This window comes from Carcharhinus amblyrhynchos, chromosome 5 (assembly GCF_965287045.1).
Source record: "Carcharhinus amblyrhynchos chromosome 5, sCarAmb.v2.hapA, whole genome shotgun sequence".
NCBI lineage: Eukaryota > Metazoa > Chordata > Chondrichthyes > Carcharhiniformes > Carcharhinidae > Carcharhinus > Carcharhinus amblyrhynchos.
The window spans coordinates 28,231,947-28,251,233 of NC_137328.1; the positions used below are offsets into that span (position 1 = coordinate 28,231,947).

At 43.4% G+C, this 19,287-nt stretch overlaps 1 protein-coding gene across 3 annotated transcripts in view; it reads right to left on the minus strand.

Annotated features, from left to right (window-relative positions):
• LOC145342927 (adhesion G protein-coupled receptor L3-like) overlaps positions 1 to 19,287 on the minus strand; it is a 937,845-nt gene that overhangs the window by 486,854 nt on the left and 431,704 nt on the right. The window lies entirely within an intron of this gene.

The following is a 19,287-nucleotide window of genomic DNA, read 5'->3' on the forward strand; positions in this document are numbered from 1 at the left end:
TGGTCGCCTCATTATAAGAAAGACGTAGAAGCTATTGAAAGGGTACAGAGGAGATTTACAAGGATGTTGCCTGGACTGGGAGGCATGCCTTATGAAGTTAGGTTGAGGGAGCTGGGTCTCTTTTCCCTGGAGAGATGAAGGTTGAGAGGCGACCTGATAGAGGTTTATAAAATGTTGAGAGGAATGGATAGGGTGGATTCTCAGAGGCTATTTCCCCGGGTTGAAATGGTCGCTACGAGAGGACACAGATTTAAGGTGCGGGGAGGAAAGTACAGAAGTGATGTTAGGGGTAAGTTTTTCACTCAGAGGGTGGTGAGTGAGTGGAATCGGCTGCCATCAGTGGTGGTGGAGGCGAACTCGCTGGGGTCTTTTAAAAGACTTCTGGATGAGTATATGGGGTTTTATGGGATTGGGGGTTGTAGATAGGTGTTGATGTGATCGGCGCAACTCGTGGGCCGAAGGACCTGTTTGTGCTGTCGTGTTCTATTGAAGTGGTGGAGGCTACCTTGTTGAATATATTTAAGTCACGGTCAGATAGATTTCTGATAGACCAGGGAATTAAGGGTTATGGGGAGAGAGCGGGAAAGTGGAACTGATCCACTTCAGATCAGCCATGATCTTATTGAATGGCGGGGCAGGCTCGAAGGGCCAGATGGCCTACTCCTGCTCCTATTTCTTATGTTCTTATGTTCTCATCACTGAGGCTAGGTTGCGTTTAGATCCACACTCAATGCAACATCCTACTTTACTCAATTTGTTTCCGCAAAAATTGCAGAACTCTATTCTGTCATCTTCAGAATTTAACAGCACAAGCTTGGAGTTAGCTAATCATCACTTGTCAGATTGGAGCACTTGTGTGCAACATTAATGAGAACAAAAAAAATTACAGTACAGGAACAGGCCCTTTGGCCCTCCAAGCCTGCATCGACCATGCTGCCGACTGAACTAAAACCTTCTGGGGATTCTATCCCTCCATTCCCATCATTTTTTGATTTGATTTGATTTATTGTTGTCACCTGTATTCCCAGTGAAAGGTGTTGTTTCTTGCGCGCACTGCAGACAAAACATACCATTCATAGAGAAGGAAACGAGAGAGTGCAGAATGTAGTGTTATAGTCATAGCTAGGGTGCAGGGAAAGGTCAACTTAATGCAAGGTAAATCCATTCAAAAGTCTGACAGCTGCAGGGAAGAAGCTGTTCTCAAGTCTGTTGGTACTTGACCTTCAACTTTTGTATCTTTTTCCCGAAGAAAGAAAGTGGAAGAAATAATATCCAGGGTCCTTACTTATGCTGGCTGCTTTGCTGAGGCAGTGGGAAGTCTAGACAGAATCGATGGATGGGAGGCTAGATTGTGAGATGGATTAAGCTGCACTCACAACCTTTTGTACTTCCTTGCAGTCCTGACAAGAGCAGGAGCCATACCAAGCTGTAATACAACCAGAAAGAATGTTTTCCACGGTGCCTCTGTAAAAGTTGGTGAGAGTCATACCTGACATGCAAAGTTCCTTAGCCTTCTGAGAAGCTAAAGACATTGGTGGGCTTTCTTAATCATACTGTCAGCATGGGGGAGACCAGGACATGTTAATGGTGACCTGGACTCTAAAAACATGAAGCTTGCGACCCTTTCTACTTCATCCCCGTTGATGTAGACAGGGGCAAGTTTTCCTTTATGCTTCCTGAAGTCGATGACAATCTTCTTCGTTTTGTTGACGTTGAGGGAGAAATTATTGTTGCCACACCAATTCATCAGATTCTCTATCTCATTCTTGTCATTGTTTGAGATCCAACCCACAATGGTGGTGTCGTCAGCAAACTTGAAAAATTGGAGGGGAATTTGGCCACACAATCATAGGTGTATAAGGAGTACAGTAGGGGGCTGAGAACACAGCCTTGTGGGGCACCAGTGTGGATGCTCGTGGAGGAGGTGTTGTTGCCTATCCTTACTGATTGTGGTCTGTGAGTTGTGGACTTCAGGATCCAGTCACAGAGGGAAGTGCCGAGGCACAGGCCATAGAGTTTGCAGATGTATTCCGGGGAAGTGCCGGAAGATTGGAAAACGGCTAATGTTAGGCCGTTGTTTAAGAAGGGTGCCAGGCAAAAGGCGGGGAATTATAGGCCGGTTAGTTTAACGTCTGTGGTAGGTAAAATGTTAGAATCCGTCATTAAGGAGGAAATTGAGAGGCATCTTGAAGGCAATTGCTTGATAGAGCGGACGCAGCATGGTTTCATTAAAGGGAAGTCGTGTCTGACAAATTTACTGGAGTTCTATGAGGATGTGTCTAGGGCGGTGGATAGAGGAGAGCCGGTGGATGTGGTCTTTCTGGATTTTCAGAAGGCGTTTGACAAAGTACCTCACAAGAGGTTATTGCAGAAGGTCGAGGGACATGGAGTTGGGGGTAGGGTGTTAGCATGGATAGAGTTGTCAAATAGGAGGCAGAGAGTGGGGGTCAACGGTTGCTATTCGGATTGGCGGATGGTGACTAGTGGAGTGCCCCAGGGGTCGGTGCTGGGGCCTCAGCTTTTTACCATTTATATAGATGATCTGGAGGAGGGAACCCAGTGTAGGGTGTCGAAATTTGCTGATGACACCAAGATTGGGGGAACGGCAAATTGTGCGGAGGGTGTGGAGAGTCTGCAGAAGGATCTAGATAGGCTGGGCGAATGGGCCAGGAAATGGCAAATGGAATTTAATGTTGGCAAGTGCGAGGTGGTCCACTTTGGTAGGAATAATGGTAGGAAGGACTATTACTTACGTGGCGAAAAACTGCAGCAGGCGACGGTGCAGAGGGACCTCGGGGTCCTTGTGCATGAGTCGCAAAAACCCAGCTTGCAGGTGCAGCAGGTGGTCAGGAAGGCGAATGGGATGCTGGCCTTCATAGCGAGGGGGATTGAATATAAAAGTAGGGAGGTCTTGCTGCAGCTGTATAGGGCATTGGTGAGGCCGCAGCTGGAGTACTGTGTGCAGTTTTGGGCGCCGCACCTGCGCAAAGATATTTTGGCCTTGGAGGGAGTGCAGAGGAGGTTTACTAGGCTGATACCGGAGTTGAGGGGGTTGAGCTATGAGGAGAGGCTGAATAAACTAGGCTTGTACTCGTTGGAGTTTAGAAGAATGAGGGGAGATCTCATTGAGACGTATAAGATGATGAATGGGATGGATAGGATAGAGGTGGAGAGACTCTTCCTGCTCAAAAAAGACAGTAGGACTAGGGGGCACAGCCTCAAGATAAAGGGGGGGCGGTTTAGAACGGAGTTGAGGAGGAACTTCTTCACTCAAAGGGTGGTGAATCTCTGGAATTCTCTGCCCGTTGAAGTGGTGGAGGCTGCCTCGCTAAATATTTTTAAGACGCGGGTTGATGGGTTTTTGATAAGAGAGGGGATTAAGGGTTATGGGGAGAGGGTGGGAATGTGGAACTGAGACATGACAGATCAGCCATGATCTTATTGAATGGCGGGGCAGGCTCGAAGGGCTAGATGGCCTACTCCTGCTCCTATTTCTTATGTTCTTATGTATTCCTATTCATATCAGCATGAACAAGACTCCAGGATGATAGTCTGCCTCCCTAGTTCCAGGATCCTGGATGTCTCTGAGTGGGTAGAAAGCATCCAAAAAAGGAAGGGTGATCAGACCGACATTGGTACAAGTAACATTGGCAGAAAGAGCAGGGAGGTCCTGCAAGAGCAATTTAGGGAGTTAGGTGGAAGGCTAAAAAGCAGAAACTCTAGGGTAGCAGTCTCTGGATTGCTCCCTGAGTCAGGTGCTGTGAGGCTAAGAACAGGGAGATGGTGCAGCTGAACACATGGCTAAAAAACTGGTGCAGGAGGGAGGGTTTCAGATTTGTGGATAAGTGGTAAGTCTTCCAGGGAGGATGGGACCTGTACAAGGATGGATCACATCTGAACTGGAGGGGCACCAATATCTTGGCTGGAAGGTTTGCAAGTGTGGTTCGGGTGGGTTTAAACTAATGTGGCAGGAGGGGTGGGGGTCAGAACAATAGGTCAGCAAGCATAGAGACTGGGAACGAGCATGAGGCCAAGACAATGCTTTCAAAGAGTTAGAACAATCTGGGGGAGGATGAATGCAGTGTCCTGGAGGTCTGGAGTTCATTTGCTTCAATGTGAGGAGTGTAATGGGCAAAACAGATGAACTTAGAGCCTTAATGCATGTGAGGAACTTGGATGTGGCTGCACTGACAGGGACTTGGTTAAAAGAAGGACAGGACTGGCAGTTGAATATTCCAGGGACAGAGGAGGGGCTAGAAGCGTTGGGGGAGTAGCAATACTGGTTAAGGAGCATATTACAGTGGTACAGAGGGTGGACAATTTGGAAGGATCGTGTAACGAGACTCTGTGGGTAGAGCTCAGAAACAGGAAGGGCGCTGGGGGTATAACTACAGGCCTCCACAGCCCATGGGAAGTTGGGCAATGGATGTAAAGAAATTCTGGACAAGTGTAGAAAAAGTAGGGTTGTTGTAGTGGGAGACTTTAATTTCTCTCATATAGACTGGAAATCCCTTAGGGCTGGGAGTCAAGACGGGGAGGAATTTATAAAACGTGTCCCGGAAGGTTCTTTGGGACAATATGTTGATAGTTCAACTAGAGAGGGAGCTATACTGGACCTAGTACTGGGTCCGGTCAGGTCATCAAAGTTTCAGTGGGGGAACATGTGGCGCACAGTGACCACAATTCTGTAAACTTTCGGATAGTCATGGAAAAGGATGAGTGTTGTCCTATGGGTAAGGTGCTGAATTGGAGGAAGGCTAACTACAGCCTGAATAGGCAGGATTTGGTGGCTGTTAATTGGGAGAGGCTATTCAAGGGTAAATCCACATCTGGCATGGGGAGTCTTTTAAGGAGCAGTTGATAGGAGTGCAGGACAGTCATGTGCCTTAAAAAGGATAGGAAAGGTAGGATTCGAGAGCCATGGATAACCAGGGAAATTGTGGGTCTAATCAAAAAGAAAAAAGAGGCATATGTAATGTCCGGGCAACTAAAAACAGATGAAGCAATGGAGGAATACAGAAGGAGTAGAAAAGAACTCAAACAGGAAGTTAGAAGGGCAAAATGGGGTCATGAAATGTCCTTGGCAGACAGGATTAAAGAGGATCCCAAGGCATTTTATACATACGTTAGGAACAAGAGGGTTGTCGGAGAAAGAGTTGGACCTCTCAAGAACAAAGGAGGGGAATTACGCTTAGAACCCAAGGAAGTAGGTGAGATCCTAAATGAATACTTTGCATCGGTATTCACAAAGGAGAGGGACACGTTGATTGATAGTATCTCAGAGGGATGTGTAGACCTGTTAGAACAAATCACAATTACAAGGAGGAAATGTTAGGTGTTTTAGGAAGCAATAAGGTAGATAAATCTCCAGGGCCTGATGGCATCTGTCCTAGATTACTGAGAGAGACAAGAGATGAAATTGCTGGGCCTCTAACAGAAATCTTTGTTTCTTCATTGAACACAGTTGAGGTCCCAGAGGACTGGAGGACAGCAAATGTGGTCCCATTATTTAAGAAGAGTAGCAAGGATAATCAGGATAATTATAGGCCAGTGACGTCTGTGGTAGGGAAATTGTTGAAGAAGATTCTTAGAGATAGGATCTATATACATTTAGAACTGAATAGTCTCATTAGCGATAGACAACATAGTTTTGTATGAGGGAGGTCATGCCTCACAAATTTGGTTGGGTTTTTGAGGAGGTAACAAAAACAATTGACGAGGGAAGGGCACTTGAAGTCATCTACATGGATTTTAGAAAAGCATTTGACAAAATCCCTCATGGCAGACTGGTGCAAAAGGTTAAACCTCACAGGATCAAAGGTGAACTATAGAACTGGCTTGGCCATAAAAGACAAAGGATAGCAGTGGAGGGGTCTTTTTCTGATTGGAAGTCAGTGACTACTGGTGTTCCGCAGGGCTCTGTACTGGGACCTCTGCTATTTGTGATATTTATAAATGATTTGGAAGAAGATGTAGCTGTCTGATTAGTAAGTTTGTGGACGACACAAAGATTGCTGGAGTTGTGGATAGTGATGAACATTGTCAGAGAATACAGCAGGATATTGATAGGCTGGAATATTGGGCAGAGAACTGGCAGATGGAATTTAATCCAGATAAATGTGAAGTGATGCATTTCAGTAGATCTAATGCAGGGGCGAGCTATACAGTAAGTGGCAGAACCATCAGGAGTATAGACACACAGAGGGATCTGGGTGTGCAAGTCCACAGATCCTTAAAAGTGGCAACACAGGTGGAAAAGGTGGTGAAGAAGGCATATGGCACGCTTGCCTTTATTTGGATAGGGCATAAAGTATAAAAGTTGGCATGTGATGTTGCAGTTATACTGAACGTTGGTTAGGCCACATTTGGAATACTGCGTCCAGTTCTGGTCGCCACACTACCAGAAGGACGTGGAGGCTTTGGAGAGAGTGCAGAAAAGGTTTACCAGGATGTTGCCTGGAATGGAGGATATTAGCTGTGAGGTGCGATTGAGTAAACTAGGGTTGTTCTCCCTGGAAAGACGGAGGTTGAGGGGCGACCTAATAGAAGTTTATAAAATTATGAAGGGCATAGATAGGGTGAACAGTTGGAAGTTTTTCCCCAGGTCAGAAATGACAAACACAAGGGGTCACAAGTTCAAAGTAAGGGGGCAAGGTTCAATGCAGATATGTGGGGGATGTGCCACAGAGGGTGGTGGGGCTCTGGAATGCACTACGAAGCAAGGTGGTTGAGGCAGACACGCTAGGATCACTTAAGACTTATTTAGATAGCGACATGAACAGACTGGGAATAGAGGGATACAAACAGATGGTCTAGTTAGGAACACATGATCAGTGCAGGCTTGGAGGGCCGAAGAGCCTGTTCCTGTCCTGTATTGTTCTTTGTTCCATCTTTGTTTGTTCATTTATTTGTCAAGATGCCCTTCAAAGTCACCATCGTATACGCTTCCACTACCTTCCCCTGCAGAAAGTTCCAGGCACTCACCATCTTCTGGATACAAAATCTGCCTCGTACATCTCCTTTAAAGCTAGCCCTTCATACCTTAAACCTATGGTCCCTAGTAATTGACTCATCCACCCTGGGAAAATGCTTCTGACTATCCACTCTGTCCATGCCCTTCATAATCTTTCGGACTTCTATCAGGTCACCCCTCAACTTCCACCGTTCCAGTGAGAACAAACAAAGTTTCTCCAACCTCTCCGCATAGCTAATGCCCTCCATACCAGGCAACATCCTGGTAATCTTTTCTGTCCCCTCTTCAAAGCCTTGTGGTAGTGTGGCGACCAGAATTGAACACTATATTCCAAGTGCGGCCTAACTAAGGTGCTATAAAACTACAACATGACTTGCCAATTTTTAAACTCAATACCCCCGGCCAGTGAAGGCAAGCAGGCCGTATGCCTTCCTGACTACCTTCTCCACCTGCGTTGCTACTTTCAGTGACCTGTGTACCTGTACACCCAGATCTCTTTGCCTATCAATACTCTTAAAGGTTCTGCCATTTACTGTATATTTCCTATCTGTATGAGACCTTCCAAAATGCATTATCTCCATTTGTCTGCAGTAAATTCCATCTGCCATCTCTCCACCCAAGTCTCCACCCGATTTATATCCTGCTGTATCCTCTGATGTTCCTCATCACTATCTGCAAATCTACCAACCCTTGTGTTGTCCACAAACTTACTAATCAACCCAGTTACATTTTCCTCCAAATCATTTATATATATTACAAACAACAAAGACTGATCCTTGAGGAACACCACTTGTCACAGCCCTCCATTCAAAAATGCTACCCTCTGTCTTCTTTGACCGTGCAGTTTTGTATCCAATAGTATGCTGACTTGGTAGTTGGTAGTTTGGTACATCCTTGGTTATGTTGAAGGTATGGCACAAAAACATGTAACATAAGAACTTAAAGAATAGCAGAAGTAGACCAGACAATCCCCAAAGCCTGTTATACCACTTAGTACAGTTATGGCAGATCGCTAACCCCAATTCCACTTTCACTTCCTAATGTTCAAAATTCCATCAATCTCAGATTTGAATATACCCAACAACTGAGCTTCTGGAAAAGAAAAATCCCAGTGATTCATTATTGACCGAACATAGTTCTCCTCAGCTCAGTCTCTTTATCCAGAAATTATGTCCCTAACTCTAGTCTTCAATCAGGAGAACAACATCTCCGCCTTTATACATTCAGTGTTACAATGAAATACTGTTGGAATCTTGTATGTTTCCATGCCCTTGACTATTTGGACAACTCTACTCAATCTTTCCTCATAGAATTGCCCCCTTATCCCAGGAATTAATCTAAAGAAGCTTTGTTGCACCTGCTCCAAGGCACGTATATCTTTCTCTCAAAGACCATAAATGTACACTGCTCCAGATGCATTCTCATCAAAGTCTCTTGCAACAGTAGCAAGATTTCCCTCCTCTTGTGCTCCAAACATACCAGTTGCTGTGCCTGCTTATTATCTTTGCATTTCTTGAACGAGGCATCCAATTCTCTCTGAACACCAACATTTAACTATTCCTCGCCATTTTTAAAAAATTCTGCTTTTCTATTTCCCTACCAACGTAAATAATCTCATATTTCCCCACATGATATTCCAGCTGCCGCCTTTCCCACTCACATAAAAGTCTATATCCCTTTGCAGAGGTAGAAATTAATTTGAGCAGCATCATTTCTAGCTGTGCAATGCAACTTAAATCAATTCACGGGGGTAGACAGCATCTGTCTGCAAAAAGGTACAAGCCCAAAGTGCTGCCTGAGCAAGTGAATCTGCATAATATCACTGCTGAATGAATTTCACCCTGTGCCTTCACAGCTTATTTTCCCAGGTTTGCGCTACCAATAAACTTGGATACATTACATTCGTCTCTTTATCTAAGTCATCAATATAGATTGTGAGTAGCTGAAATACCCTGCCAACTTGATAGTGACCCTTCTGTTCTGACTCTGTTTCTGTTCAACTATTTTATTCATGCTCGTATGCCACAAGCATCTTGTGTAACAATTCTTCAGATGCTACTTTATCAAATCCGTTTTGAAAACCCAAGTATCGCACATTACTAATACCTTTTTATCTATCCTGCTAGTTACATCCTCAAAATAAAATACCGTGAGGAAAAGGGAGGGGGTGAGGGAGAGGGACCATGTCGGTCAGGGTAGTGAGGGGGGGGGAGGAACCATGCAAAAGTCCGTTGACCTCAGGCAGGATTTTCCGGTTTTGGGGAAAATTCCGCGCCTAATGTGTGGAGAGAGTTGACGGACGCAATACTCCCAAAAAAATTGCGAGTGTTCTCTCTGGCAAGAATTGCGGTACAATTCCTGCTGGATGGGTCCAACGTTCGTTCTACATCAGCTTGATTTTATTGTCCATTGACTTCAACAAAGAGTAAATTCACATGAGTGTAAAGCAGTTCAGTCAGCCCCAGCTCAGGATGCTGGGGTGAGTTGGTACAATTCAGATCACAATGCACCCAAACTCAGTCATGTTTTTAGAAGCTTGGGGTGATTTGTACTGTGAAGGACATCAGTGGGACCTAAAGACGGCAGCATCAAGACTAGATCCAGTGCCATGAAAACCTCAAAATGAAGTTCAAGAACCACCCCCCCCGCCCCAACACAGACAACCCTCGGCCACAGAGGGGCACGCTGACCTAAATGTTCGAGTTAACCCCCAACACCATGCAGGCATTGAGGTGACCCAGCTCCCCCTCCGCCTCACCAGCATTAGCTGCGTACCCCACCCTCAAGTGAGCAACACTGCTATGGAATTGCCATAACAGTTTCGCCCTGGCAGTGACACTGCCATTGAGCCAGGGGGCACAAAATGTGATCAGAGAGCGAGAACTCGCTCTTTTCTTGGAAGCACTTCAGAGTAGAAATAAAGCAAATCCAATTTATTAGCGGTCATTTATTATCAGGGTTATCCACACCATTACTATTTCATCACAACCCCACCCCCAACTGCCCCCTTTTCCATTTCCCGTGTCTTCTAATAGCAAATAACCTGGAACATTTAGTTTTAGTAGACAAAACTACTGATTTTCCATTTACGCCATTAATTATTCTGTCTTGTCACAACTACTTCAAAAATTCAGATAAACCATGATTAATTTCAACTTTTACTATTTTTCTCTCCTGCTTTAAATTAATGAACGTTCATTATTAGAGAGACATTAGAGAGAAAATGGTTCAGAGGTAATTTTAACATCCTTGGCAAGAAATAAGTGATAGTGTGTCCAACGTTCGTTCTATATCCAGCTTGATTTTACTCTCCATTGACTTCAACCAAGCGTAAATTCACATGAGGGTAAAGCAGTTCAGTTAACCCCAGCTCAGCTGTTGGGTTAAAATTACCCTGTGTGTGTAATACATTCCAATGCAACCAAAACTAATACTGTAAAGGTGCATTAAACAAAAGCAAATAGCAGCATAATTCCCATGGTAAAATCATTAAAAAGCAGTTACTTTTGAAACAGAAATTTAACAGACAACATGCAACTCACTTTTTAAGGGCCCATTAATGAAATAAGCAGAAAGTTTTGCTGAATTTCCAGTTTCATAGTTTAATGTTCAACTTAGTTCAAAAATCATTTGGATTTATCAATTTAAATGCCAACACTGGAGTGAGAGTACCATTCAGTTAAAGAACAAACTTCTCTCAAGTTGCAATCTGTTTAGAGGGGAATGTTCCAATGATTTAGTCACAGTTTTAACAGCATAATTTCCAAAATAAAGTGCAGCAAACCTGACCATCATCCTGGTCTGTGCAACATCAAATTGCTCTTAGCACACTGATATTATACAGTACCAAATACTCTCATCATTATTTCAATGGGATATGACAGAGACCCTGAAACAAGAGACTAATTAGGAAATGATTTACACAGGAGAAGCATTAATCAATATTGTAGCATATAAACGACTGAAACGAATTCCACACTAACTATTGCAAGGCCATATTGCCTCAGTGCAAAGTTTCTGTTTTGTTAAACCCAACTTTGGAGGCATATCATTAGACCTCAACAAATGAGCCACAGTTGAACAATGAATCTGTATGATAATCAGTAAACATCCCAATTTTAACCTGATAATTGCGGAAGGTCATTTTTGAATGTGATCAGCTTGCAATAGCCATCTTCCTGTGCCTAGTATTTTGGTATGATTTTAACCACTGGAGAATTCCATCCCCCAGGGAACTCTGCTCAATTGATTTCCATCAATTTTAATTTGTCATGGGTCTTTGATGTCAAGGGTCTTTGATGTCACTCCCCTTCTCACAGCACTTTCGTCAAAGTTTACACAAAGACTAATGAGGCCTGGAGCCAAATGGTGTTGGCAGAACCCAAGTTGGGCTTGGGTGAGCAAGCGCTGCTCAAAAGCACTGTCAACAACATTTCCCAACACTTTACACTCATTAGTCAGGTTAAACGTGCTCTGCTTCTTGTGGACAAGATATACATGGAAAAGTTTCTACTTGGTGGATAGATTTTTTTAAATTAATTTGTGGGATATGAGCATCACTAACTAGCCAGCATTTATTGTCCATCCTTAGTTGCTCTTGAAACTGAGTGACCAATGAGGCCATTTCAGAGGGCAGTTGATTACAGAGTCACATCTAGGTGAGATTTCCTTCTCTAAAGGACATTAATGAACCAGATTGTTTTTTTTCTGAAAATTAACAAAGATTTCTTAGTTATCAATAGATTCTTGATTCCAGTTTTTTTTAATGGAATTCAAATTCCACCATTTGCCATGGTGGGTTTCAAACTCAGAACTTGAGCTAAGTTTCTGGATTAATAGTCTAGCGATAATATTACGAGGCCATCACCTCCCTAGATGCTAGTATTGTCCAGAACAGCTTTGATAGATGCACATAACATCTGGGACAAAGATTTTGAGCACTACAGCTGGAACATTATTTCGGCCCATAGCCTTTGCTATCCGACGTACTTAGCCATTTTTCAATATCATGTCAATTAGTGCTAAGTTCAAACAGACGTTATTTTAGCTGTTTCAAGGGGCTTAACCCACAGTGTGGGAGGCATGAAGTGAGGAGATGGAAAGGTGGATAAAGCTGATTTAAGTGTCATGAAATACAGTTGTTTAAACCTATTATCCTTTAAACATGAGAAAAAACAGGCTCCAGCTAGCGTTTCCAGTGAAAGCACATGTTGCTTGAAGGCAGGCAGCTTAGAGAAAATTAATACCTGTTGCTGCAATTTCAATGGACATCACTGTTGATTTTTTTTAAACAAGAGCAGTTGTTAGAACAGAGCCCATTATCAATGCTTGGTTGAGTTTCAAAAGTTCCAAAACGACTGAACTCAGCAGCTGAGCTCATAATATGATTGACAGTTTTAAGTGTTTATTAAATGATTAGAAACAAAAACAGAAAAAGCTATGAAATCTCTGATTGGCATCTGTGGTGAGAGGGCATACAGCCAGTGTTTCCATTCAAAATGTTGGCTCTATTGTCTCTCCACAAATGCTGTCAGACCTGCTTAGATATTCCGGCATTTTCTGTTTTTGTTTCAGATTCCACTATCTACAGTATTTTACTTTTATATTAAACGATTAGTGTTATTCGATGTAGTGACTGAATAGAAGTTTGTTTTTATAGCAAGTTGGCCATTCAAGAGAATTTAACATCTTTGACTGTGTTTAATGACTGGCAGTTTTTAAATTATCGAGTGTGTAGGAGTGAGAGCTTTCTTATACTGTTAGAAGTTTAATTTATTTTCGTCTGCACATTGCTCTTGTGGTCTACCTACAGTGGATACTGGCTGTGGTTGTGGTGGTGGAGGCTGGAGAGCCTAACAGTCTTTTAAAAGCATACTGAAGCTTAAACTCAACTTTCTGTGGTAAATTTGGTTCAATTCTACTGCACAAATACAGAACCTTGACAGCGTGCCAACAATGAGGCAGACAGTGAAATGTCATACAGTAGAATGGTACAACACAGAAAGCAATATTTGGATTTTGGCATTTGACAACATATCTGCTTCTACCATGAAGTTGTTATACCATTCAGACCTAGTTAACAGCAAGCATGATAACCCTAGGCATTTTGAGAGCAAACTCCAGCCCACATTCTTTATTCTATGGTTGAATCCCTTCATTGAGGTTTCTGACCTACCACAATACTGAAATAGCTCTTATTACAATCACAAAAACATCCATGTGACCAAGCTAAGTGTGAAGCAACTCCTCCTCTTATCTGCAGCCTTTGACATGGTTATTATCCTGAATTATCCTGGTCTAATGCTGCCCCGCTGTTGTTCAGCTGGGTGGGAATGAATTAGGCTGGTTCCATTCTTATCAATCTGACTGGAAGCAGTATCACTCGTACCAACACTGTTATCTCCGGTGTCTCCCAGGTATCTATTCTTGGCCCCTCCTATTTCTCATCGATATGGTGCCTTTTAACACCACACCCTGGGAAAAAAATTTCTAAGTTTGTGAAATTCCAGCCCAAAAAGTTGCAACTTCTTGCAGATTTGTTCAATTTTACTATTTAATCATTTGTCAGATTACTAACTTCCTGTTTAGTTTTACCTCTATGCAATAATATTAGAAATAAATCTGTCTATTCACTTCAGACTAAATGTAATGGCTAGTGTGGAATAGATTGGGGTTCGTAGTAATCAATGACCTTCCGCATTCTACACTAGGAAGCTGAAATCATCCAATGTTGCTGCCTATGTCCTTACTTGCACCAAATCCCTTTTGCCTATTACCCTATGCTCATTTACTATATTGGTGGTGGTAAACAATGCTTGGATTTAAATTTTTCATCCTTCTTTTCAAATCCATCCATGGCTTTGCTCCTCCCTAACTCTAAATTCTCCTCCAGCTCCACAATCTTCCAAGATATCTGTTGTCCTCCAATTTTGGCCCCTTGAGCATTCATTGTTTTAGTTGACAAAGTTTTTTGTTTTGAAATGCTCTTACTAAAACTCTCCACTTGTCTATTTCACTTTCACAAGTCATTCCTTAAAACCTAACACTGTTTTTAGTCATCTGACCCAAAATCTCCTTCTGGCAGCTGGTGTCAAATTTCATGTTACAGCACTCCAGTTAAAGCACTAAGGATGTTTTACTATGTTAAAGAACATAAGAACATAAGAAAATAGGAGCAGGAGTAGGCCATCTAGCCCTTCGAGCCTGCCCCGCCATTCAATAAGATCACGGCTGATCTGTCGTGGCTCAGTTCCACATTCCCGCCCTCTCCCCATAACCCTTAATCCCCTTGCCTATCAAAAACCCATCCACCCGCGTCTTAAAAATATTTAGCGAGGTAGCCTCCACCACTTCAACGGGCAGAGAATTCCAGAGATTCACCACCCTTTGAGTGAAGAAGTTCTTCCTCAACTCCGTTCTAAACCGCCCCCCCTTTATCTTGAGGCTGTGCCCCCTAGTCCTACTGTCTTTTTTGAGCGGGAAGAGTCTCTCCACCTCTATCCTATCCATCCCATTCATCATCTTATACGTCTCAATGAGATCTCCCCTCATTCTTCTAAACTCTAACGAGTACAAGCCTAGTTTATTCAGCCTCTCCTCATAGCTCAACCCCTTCAACTCCGGCATCAGCCTAGTAAACCTCCTCTGCACTCCCTCCAAGGCCAAAATATCCTTGTGTAAGTACGGCACCCAAAACCGCACACAGTACTCCAGCTGCAGCCTCACCAATGCCCTATACAGCCGCAGCAAGACCTCCCTGCTTTTATATTCAATCCCCCTCGCTATGAAGGCCAGCATCCCATTCGCCTTCCTGACCACCTGCTGCACCTGCAGGCTGGGTTTTTGCAACTCATGCACAAGGACCCCGAGGTCCCTCTGCACCGTCGCCTGCTGCAGTTTTTTGCCACATAAGTAATAATCCTTCCTACCATTATTCCTACCAAAGTGGACCACCTCGCACTTGCCAACATTAAATTCCATTTGCCAGTTCCTGGCCCATTCGCCCAGCCTATCTAGATCCTTCTGCAGACTCTCCACACCCTCCGCGCAATTTGACGTTCCACCAATCTTGGTGTCATCAGCAAACTTCGACACCATACACTCGGTTCCCTCCTCCAGATCATCTATATAAATGGTAAATAGCTGAGGCCCCAGCACCGACCCCTGGGGCACTCCACTAGTCACCAACCGCCAATCCGAATAGCACCCATTGACCCCCACTCTCTGCCTCCTATTTGACAACCAATCCTCTATCCACACTAACACCCTACCCCCAACTCCATGCCCCCTTACCTTCTGCAATAACCTCTTGTGAGGTACCTTGTCAAACGCCTTCTGAAAATCAAGAAAGACCACATCCACCGGCTCTCCTCTATCCACCGCCCTAGACACATCCTCATAGAACTCCAGTAAATTTGTCAGACACGACTTCCCTTTAATGAAACCATGCTGCGTCTGCTCTACCAAACAATTCTCCTCAAGATGCCTCGCTATTTCCTCCTTGATGACGGATTCTAACATTTTACCTACAACAGACGTTAAACTTACCGGCCTATGTTGTATAAATGTAGTTTTCTGTCTTTGGTGCATGTGAAGAGGGAAATTATTACCCAGCTAATAAGGTTTTAGATAAAATACATAAGGCACTAACAACAAAGGACAAAGAACAAAGAACAACACAGCACGGGAAACAGGCCCTTCAGCCCAACAAGCCCATGCTACCATTTCAATATTGTGAGTCCCCTCTCCACCCATGACCCTTGTCTATGCTTATGGCACTCCACATTGGAAACCAGATTGAGGGGAGACTAATTTAGGGACAATTTGTTACACCTATCAGCCTAAGAGCACATCTTTGGGGTGTGGGAGGAAACAGGAGCACCCGGAGAAAACCCACGCAAGCACGGGGAGAATGTGCAAACTCCCACAGACACTGACCCAAATCCATGTGTCTGCACAGCAAACAGTGATGGTCACTGAGCTGTCGTGTTGCCCAGCATCTGGTCCAGTTTAAGCGTACACTAACGACGTGAAGAACTAGGCTACTCTCAAAACATCCAAGAGCAGCCCTCGTACAACCCATCGTGTGTATGCCCCTTGTTGAACAACAAGACGGACCGAGGCACCTGTGGATTAAAAGAGAAAAACACTACCAGCAAAGAGTTAAATGATTCTTAAAACATAGTTAATAAGCTAATGAAACAATTTATACACATGTGGATGCAGTAAGAGAATTGAATAAGTAATTATGATTTTAAAACATATATGCTGATATTTCAAATGTATTTTAAGTATTGAATAAATTGTTGTCCATTTCAGCCAAAAGCAAGTTACCAAAAGGTATGACGGTAAAGGCAACAAGTTCAAAGCCAGAGGCCCGGAAACCTCAGTAGTTAGCAGAATTCATATCAGAAAGTTTCTGGTGAGGGACATTATGAATAGGGATCTTCATTGTCTAGACATAGAATAGATATGTAACTGGACGCAGGATCATGTGTCTATCAGCTTAGCAATGAGCCAGCGGAAATGTTCACTTTGACTTCTGTGATGAGCATCTATAGTTACATAGCAACAGGAAAGTGAGTTCAGCCAAAACGGGAGTCAGTGTCTGGATTAAATGGACAAATAAGATATCATTATTCAGGATGGTGGAATGCAATTGGCTGAGGTGAATGTCAGTGATTATTATTGATGCGTTTACTAAATGTAATTGATTTTAAATTAATATAAGGTGGGAATGATCAATAAGAAAATCTATAATTGACGTGTTTTTGACTGTATACATCAGATTCATTGGAGAGGTTCTGTCATGCTCTATTCCAGAGCTACTTATCCATTTTAGGGATCTCCAAGCAGCTGCTTGTTGTGTTTTTGTTTTAAACAAATGTTATGCATTCATACAGAACTATCTGAGTTTTGCATTGTCTGTAGTTAAAGATGGTACCGGCCATCTCAATTTACTGTACAACAGCATGCCATAACTATTAAGTAAGGGTTAGCAGTTCATATTCCCACCCATGGCATGTAAAAAGAACACAAGTTTCACGGGAGATTCAGACTGTTTGTGGAATTTGCCCTTTTTGCTGTCAAGCCGTGTTTAAATCTAATTCTAAACACATTTTATGAATACAATTTTTTATATTTTTGCCAGCTGCCATTAATTTGAGGGTATTGAAAAGATTAGTTCTCATGCCGCATAATCCCATCTGAAGAATGACCAGCATTCTTGGCAAGATAAAATTTGCTGAATGCATCATAGCATAAAAAACTGATTCTGGAAGAACGGCTGGAATTCTGACCGTTCACACCCTGCCACTGTTGCCGGCAACAGCGGAGAATTGTGAGCTCAGTCAAATTTCCATTCACTGCAGTGGGACTAGAGAATCCTGTTGGCGTGAACAGCTGGAAAATTCTGGATCAGATGTTTGATGAGAGAAACAGTTAATGTTTCCACACAATGATTTGCATCAGAACAGTCCTGACAGGTCATTGACCTAAAACACTGGGGACAACTTTACCACCAGGTTGTACCCACTTTCGGGTGCGTTACGGTGTTAAAGTTGGGTGTAAAGCGCTTTGCGGAATTGGCACCGGTTTTTGAGACCAACATCATTTTACAGGCACTGGATTTCCAGCACAGTCAGCCTCTCGCTGGAACTGGACGGGAGGCAGGTTAATATACTCAACTTTACGTTAATGCTATTTTACATAGTAAACTTGGCGCTCCCCCCTCTCCCCTTTATGTCCTTGCTGGGAAAGGTTCGCGCCGATGAGGAATAGGCATGCTCTCCATACACGGGGAGCAGTCAACTTGGCCTCACGGTGGAATGGGGTGCCCCTTAGGCAGAGCCAATCTGGCACCTGGGCAATGTCCACCAGGCAGTGCAAAGGAGCAGGCCTAATGAGTGTGAGGCTAAGGCTGCCATTCTGCAGCGATCAGTGAGAGAGGTAGGCAGAGGGGGCCTGCTGCTACTCTGTAGCAATTGATGTGAGGGGGACGGTTGTCGGAAGGAGAGGGGGCCCACGATGGGTCTGACCAGCGTGAGGGTGAGTGACAGCAATGGCTATATCTTGGGCCGTAGAGCTGCTTCAGCCAGCCTGCACTAGCCCTGGCCTGACGGCGCTCTCTTTTTGTCAGACCCCTGCTACAGATAATGCGCATTGTGCAACATCAGAGGCCTGCACGTGCAATGTACCTCCCTCAACAGGCTTTCGGACACATTAAGCCTCGCCCACAGGCTTCTGCAATAAACAACAGTCTTACTGATATTTTTACAGGCAGAGTGTGTGTGGGGGGCCTGAAAACACACCCAAAAGACAGATCGGAAACATTCCCAGGTTCAAGTCCATCCAGCACTTAGAAAATGAATGGTAAAATCAACCCCATTAACTCTGTTGTCCCCTCTACTCATGCAGCTTGATTTTCAGAATATTTCCAGCATTCCCTGTTTCTTTTTGAGATTCCCAGCCCCTACAGCATTTTGCTATTATAGAGATGTTTGATTCTCATTTGAAAGCAATCTCCAATCTGTGACAAAGAGCAAAGGAGACAAGTGTGAGCTTTACCAGAAAGATCAAATCTCAGTAACTTTTTCATTTCTGATAGTTGGATGACACACTATACAAAGAGAAGAAGGTAAATGTATTCTAGCTGTCTTTAGAAACTAATACTTGGAGTATGTATCTTCAAAAATGAGCACATAATGTTGAAAAAAATCAGAATTGCATCTCCTTTGTCTCAATATTTGACAGAGTATCATGTTTCTGAGCAACTCATTTAGATACACAAGATCCAACTGAATTATTAAACATAGCAACTTGCGTGTTACACAGCAGCATATTTCACTGACAAAGACAAAGAATTAGCGTTTAAAATTGACTTCAAACTTGGTGATCAACACTTCAAAAAGAATGGAAAAAGACCATTTTTGAAAAATTTAGAGAAAAATCGGGGCTGGAACTTGATGATTGCAAGGTATAACATACTTATAAAAGGGAAAAGTGTGTGGCTTAATTGTACTTGTTAGAAATAATAATGGCAATAGAAAAACAAACACAGCCAGTAGCAAGAGAGAAATAGAATGTGTGTGAACAGAGAGAAGTGATCTTTTTAAAAAGATCACTCTTGCTAAGCGGAGTAGTTATAGGTTAATAATCAAAGTGACGAGGAGGAAGGGCTATTCGGCAAACGTGTAAAACACTAATCATTACAACAGAATTCAACTGCCACAAAAGCACAAAACCCCCACAACAGAAGAAGGAGGGAAAGGGGACAAGGGAAGGGAGTACCTACAGGACTCCTTTCGAACCCTGTA